This window comes from Eptatretus burgeri, chromosome 6 (assembly GCF_056783735.1).
Source record: "Eptatretus burgeri isolate ZD-2024b chromosome 6, Ebu_testis_v1, whole genome shotgun sequence".
Classification (NCBI taxonomy): Eukaryota; Metazoa; Chordata; class Myxini; order Myxiniformes; family Myxinidae; genus Eptatretus; species Eptatretus burgeri.
This window is the reverse complement of record NC_140966.1, coordinates 38,503,784-38,509,658: the sequence shown is the minus strand read 5'-3', so window position 1 is coordinate 38,509,658 and position 5,875 is coordinate 38,503,784. Positions and strand designations below refer to the sequence as shown.

At 46.2% G+C, this 5,875-nt stretch overlaps 1 pseudogene; it reads right to left on the bottom strand.

Moving 5' to 3' along the window:
• Nucleotides 1-678: 678 nt before the first annotated feature.
• LOC147024579 (uncharacterized) lies at nucleotides 679-2,745 on the bottom strand (annotated as a pseudogene).
• Between the last annotated feature and the right edge of the window lie 3,130 nt (nucleotides 2,746-5,875).

Genomic DNA, 5,875 nt, shown 5'->3' with positions numbered 1-5,875 from the left:
AGTCAGACATAAAATGGTGGAGAAGCACCGTTCAGGAGAGGGTTGTAAGAACATATCAAAATCACTCATTATTCCTTTGAGTGCGGTGAAATCTATCATTAAGAAGGGGAAGACGTATCATACCACCGAGACTCTACCCAGATCAGGTTGACCTTCCAAATTGAAACTGGTTTGGGATGTCCCTGTAAATCCAGCAATGACTTTGAAAGATCTGCAAGGCTCTATGTCTGAGATGAGAGTCAGTGTTCATTAATCAACAATATCCCGTTCTCTTCACAAAGGTGGCCTCTATGGACAGGTTAGTCCGGCAGCCAAGGGGAGTGACCCCTAATTCTCTGATATAGTTTTTTTTTTCTCTGCTGATGATTCATCTTTGGGGTGTATATAATGAGATCTCGGGTGGTGTGGACCTGTCACCCTTGAGTAATTTTAAATATTCAAGATGGTTTCCAAGATAGCTGCCACAAAGGACTAAAATTCGAAAATGCCGATTATTTGTATGTTTTCTGCCATAAAGCAATGATGTTTTGGCCAAGATATATGTTTTTGTGTCAAATGGATTCAATAGAAAGGGTTTGAGAAGTATTGGATGTACTGTTGCTATGATAAATAAGCAATATGGCTATCATAAAGGCGGTAAAAATGACAAAACTACCATAACGTCCAAGATAACATGAATAGAACATTCTTTGTATTTCCTAGCAATATAACATTGACGACAATAAATTAGATAAAAAAGGATGAATGAGTTTAAGATTTTCTGTTGCCATGGTAACCACCTCAAATAGCTTCCAAAACAACCGCTTTGATGGCCGAAACTAAACAACAAAGATGAACAACAAAGAGCAGTACGATTTGTTCCTGGATATTATCATTTAGGGCCATACAAGATGACCGCAGGAAATGCTACCAAATTGACCACAGAGATTGCAAGGAATATCAAAAATGGAATTGCATCGAGAATACCATAGATTACATGTCGGTGACAACTACCATTAAAGAAACTACGTGAGCACACACGAATGTTCATGTTAGAAAACAATCTATCTTCAGCTGTCAGAGGAGTCAAGATGTATCTACATGTATCTTAGCCCTCATTATCTGCACAGGTTCAAGATTTGGCTTGCAGGCATTTCAGTTTCGAGTGGTGTCACAAAATTAATGTTCTGACACAATGGGTCATTGGGTATTTGCAGATGGAAACAGATGTGTATACGTCCCTGGGTTCAGTTGAGAGACATCTAGTCATTTTCGTCATCGTCGTCTGCCTGTAGAACCTGCTTTGTTCTTTCGTTGAAACAACTCTGGCCATCCTGACATGCACAGAACACTGAGCAGGCAAGGTTTGCACTGTTGCAACCACATCTTTGTGTCTTGCATGGGATCTCACTACTGCAAGAACATTTGACGAGTTTCAGTAAATCATCTGGTGCTAGGGGGATGTCACTGGAAAGAGTTGTTGGGAAAATGTTTTGGAGCCATCTTCCCGTGACCATCCAAATGCTGTTGGATGCATTCTAGGTGGATCTGGTTGCAGTGCATTCCTCCAGACTGCTACCTGAAGGTGAACGCAGGCCACATTTTCCTTGAATGCCTCATTTGTTGGAGGCAAGGTAGCCAGCTTTGGTGCACCAACCACACTCCGGCCCACTTTGCTTACCCACATTTTCTGGCGTGCCTCTGTCAATGACGTACATTTAGTCTGGCCATAACAGGCCAGAGTGAATGGTGTTGCCTGTGAGGTGACCTCCGACAGAATGCGACTTGTGTCACCTATATAGCTTAGGGCATGAACGCCAGCTCTCAGGACTCTGAGTGCCACAGCCTTTCCAATTCCGAAGTATGTTGCCACTGTATCGCAACCAGTGAGTGCATGTGTTGCTAACAGGTCTGGGATGATTTCACGATGCTGGTCAACGGTGGCATTGATATCAATCACTGCACGACCATGAATTGGCGAAACCATCAAGACAGAGGTTGAAGCTGGTATGCCACCTTGGCAACAGAAGTGAAGCAGAAGAACAAAGATATCAGTGTCGTCTGCAACCACAAGCACTTTCTTAGCCTTCACCTCTGCTACTTGTCGAACAATCATGGTATCCGCCTCCTTCTGCATTGTTTTCATGTCCTGGCACTTGATGATGACACCACTATTAATCTCAGCTGGCACAGGGTCACTTCTAGTGAGAACAAGCTCATGCAGTCCTTGTGATAACGACCGTCAACTGCATGCAAGTCACTGACGGCACCTTCAATGCGACTTTGGACTTCATTTGCCAAGTGGTTGTTACGCGAATTACATTTGTCAAGAAGATATTCTTTGTAGGGCTTACCACCATACTCAGTATGGGTTGAACAACACAGGAAGGCTGGTCTCCATCTTTGAGGATTCTTTGGATCCTTGTTTATTTCACAGGCTTTGTCACAGTACAGGCAATGAAGCTTGAAGTCAAACACTGACGATGACCGTCGTAATCTTTTGGCTGGAGGGGCACCCTCATTATTCTTAGACTTGGCAAGGTTGGTTTTTGATGTATACCGAGACACGCAGTTTCTATGGAAGTAGATCTTCAAGTTCTCATTTTCAGCAAGCTGTGTTTCAAGTTCCACATGCAAGGTGTCCCCATAAACTTTTCTCGCATTGATAATCGTTTCTATTCGTGCCACACCAGTAGTCTCTGAGAGCGATGTCTTCGCATCACACTCAGTGCCATACCGGAACTTAACGACACAGCCCTGCTCCATGGTTTAGCTCGAGATTAAAACAAAGAAAGAAAATATTAATTAAGTATTAATGTTGACAATTTTAGGGAGGGAAAGAATGCTCTGTACTCGTCACATCATGTTATTCCAACTTTAGACTCCTGTTGTCATCAGAATATCTGAAACGTAATGGTAATCAATGTGATATTAGCAGAAAAAACATGTTTATCAAAACGTTACAGTACCCATTATGGTAGCATCTTTGTGGTCACCATGGCAACATCAAACAGTTTATTTACCATATCCATCCCATCATGATCTAAGGGTTAGAAAACATTTAACTAAGGCCAAAAATGTACGGTTTTATGTTATATATTGTTACGGTTGTGGAAATTCGCACAACACCATATAGGTCCTTTGTTAGTTATGCCAATAAGTCCGTGTTCAGGAAGATTTCCCCACCGTTGTTTAATGGGAATTATCCATGTGGACAGGGCTGTGATCTTCACGTAGCCGTTTTTCTTTACTATCGTTATTTTGGACCAACCGCTTCACACAACCACCTTAACCACAACCCTCATAACTGCACCACCGCGTTTCCACCTTGGCACACGGTTGCCAGAGGCCTGGCCTTCGTCGAGGGAAAGCAGGCGGCCCCCATTCCCCCCCTACCCCAGACGAATGGCGTCTCCACGGTGAATTCCACCCGGCGTGTGGAAGAAGACAAATACAGCGGCAAGGGAGCGTCCCCGATTTGGTGGGAAAACGCTTCCTTTGAGAAGGTTCGCGCATGTTCTGGAAGCTTCCCGCAGGTTCTGGAAGGAGGGCAGGGCGAGAGCGGAGGGGCGGAGCGTGGGTAATAAAAAGCACGCACGGAGCATTCGTTCTCTCTCTCTCTGGGGTTGCTGCCACTCTCTTGCTGTCGTCGCTGAATCTCTCTCTGGAGTTGTGCTGAGGAGAATCTCCCTCGGTCGTTGCTGAATCTCGCTCTGTCATTGCTGGTGTTGTTGCTGCCGCTGGACGCCATGGAAGGAGCTGTGCTGCTTCTGCCGGAGCTGCATGAGGATCTGGGCTCGTGTCCGAGTCAGGAGCTTGGACTGGTCGGTCGCTGGAGGTCCGGGCATCACAAAGGATACGCGGGCTGGAGGAGCAACGCTGCTGTGTTGCGCGAACCTGCGCGTGCGTGTGGGGAGAGCCGGAGAGAGCTCCCCTGCTGCTTGGCAAGGCCTGGGCGCAACCGCGGCTATGCTACCTGCCGTGGGGACGGGACGTCGCAACTCGCCCCAGCAAGGCACCACGAGGGTGCAGGTAACATGCAACGGTCTCGTGGGGCCCTTTCGGTCACCAAAGCCCCATGGTATAAAGGCCCACGGGCCCAGTCTGACTCCCTTGTCTATGAGGGTGGTCTTTTTCCTGGGGTGTTTCTTTGAATGCATGTTGTGACGCCGGGTCCGTTAAGTAAAACCTGCTTAAGTGTACATTAATGATAAACAATAGTCGGTTGTCGTGTTTTCGCCTTGCTCATGTCTTTGTCCCGTCCCGCAGTCTTCGTAAAGCAACTGCATGCGTGTTTTTGAATTCCTTGCCTGTATACGTGTGTAGTAAATAAATGTGCTTGTTTAAATGTACCCCATTTGTCGTGTCATTTTCCCCCATTGAAGTTCCATATTGTTTTTTGGAATACTAGTTGGTTTTAGAATACCGATAAATAGAATCGGGTCCGGCAAGGTCTGGCGATAATACCCGCTCGGTTATCCTAGAATGCAACGAACTGCTTATGTGGTTTGCCGAGGTCCGGTCCCTCGGTAGGTTACCCGCGCGAATACTTAGGTATATCGATATTCGGCGATTGACCCTGTCGCACGCGGGTAGAATATGGACTGGGCAATGGTGTGGGTTGAAGGCATACCCGTGACTGGTTCTCGGCGTTGTTCTCGGAAGTCACGACTGAATTGCTCGCCCGGTGGGCGTGCGGCTGCTATTAGTGAAAAGCAGTCGTTCGCACGCCAGGCGGCGTAGATTCATAACACTGGTGTCAGGAGTGGGATTCAAATCCATCCCGCCTCTAACTTAATTAACGGGAATCGGATCAGTGGTGTGTGGAGCGACCCTCGATTCCCATCAAATTGCGAGCATTTAAAAATTATCCGATAAGCAAGATGGCGGTTCAAGGCGAACAGGGTGCAGGGTGGTTTAGAAATGTGTATTGATGTCGGATCCATGGCCCCGGATGGTTCTTCTTTTAAATGACCCTACCACTAATTTTAATCAGTGCGGGAGCTCACCCTCATAGACTGAGCATGAACTTTGCCTGCAAACGAACCCAAACTTGCAAAATAGCGGCGCTGCCGCATCTCAGCGCAACACGGAGCGGGCTGCTATTAATAGCACAACTAACGGCACGAGACGAGGCGGGTGCTCCCACCCACCGTTTCAAACCATGGGGTCATGGCAGGCGTGGCAGGATGCTGGAGCAAGCATTGACGGGCTTTGGAGACAAGTGTCGAAGTCCTTGCAGCGGTGGAGGAATGGTGACAACTGTATAGGGGAATTGCATTCGTTTTCCTTTGAATTGGACGAGGCACGGTGGCGCGTAGACAGGGTTCATGAGGATTACGTGCGAACGGAGTCACAACGATGGGCCAATGTACAGGAAGAAAGGAGGGAGGAAGAACAAAGGCAAACAAAGCTAGAAGAGGAAAAATGGAAACACGATTTTGAATTAAAAAAACTGAAGGGAGAGGTGAAAGAAGGCAATAGGAAAAAAGAAAGCCTCGAACAGAAGATTAAAAGAGGAGAGAAATATCTGGAGGAAAGGAAGGAAGAATTGTTGGAAAAGTCAAGACAGTTCAAAGAACTACAGGGAGAAATGAGGGAAGTAGAGGGGAGTACCCATGAGTTGGAACAAGAGAAGAACAAAATGAACGAAAGAATAGAGGAAGAGCAAATTAGTAATTCTCGAGATAGGAAGACCTTGGAAGAAGAATGGAAAAGAAAACTGGAAAAGGAAAAACGTAAAAAAAAACAAGGCTGGAAAAGGAAAAACGGAAAAAAACAAAGCTGGAAAAGGAAAGGCGGGAAAAGGAAAAACGGAAAAAAACAAGGCTGGAAAAGGAAAGACGGGAAAAGGAAAAACGGAAAAAAACAAAGCTGGAAGAGGAAAAACGGAAAC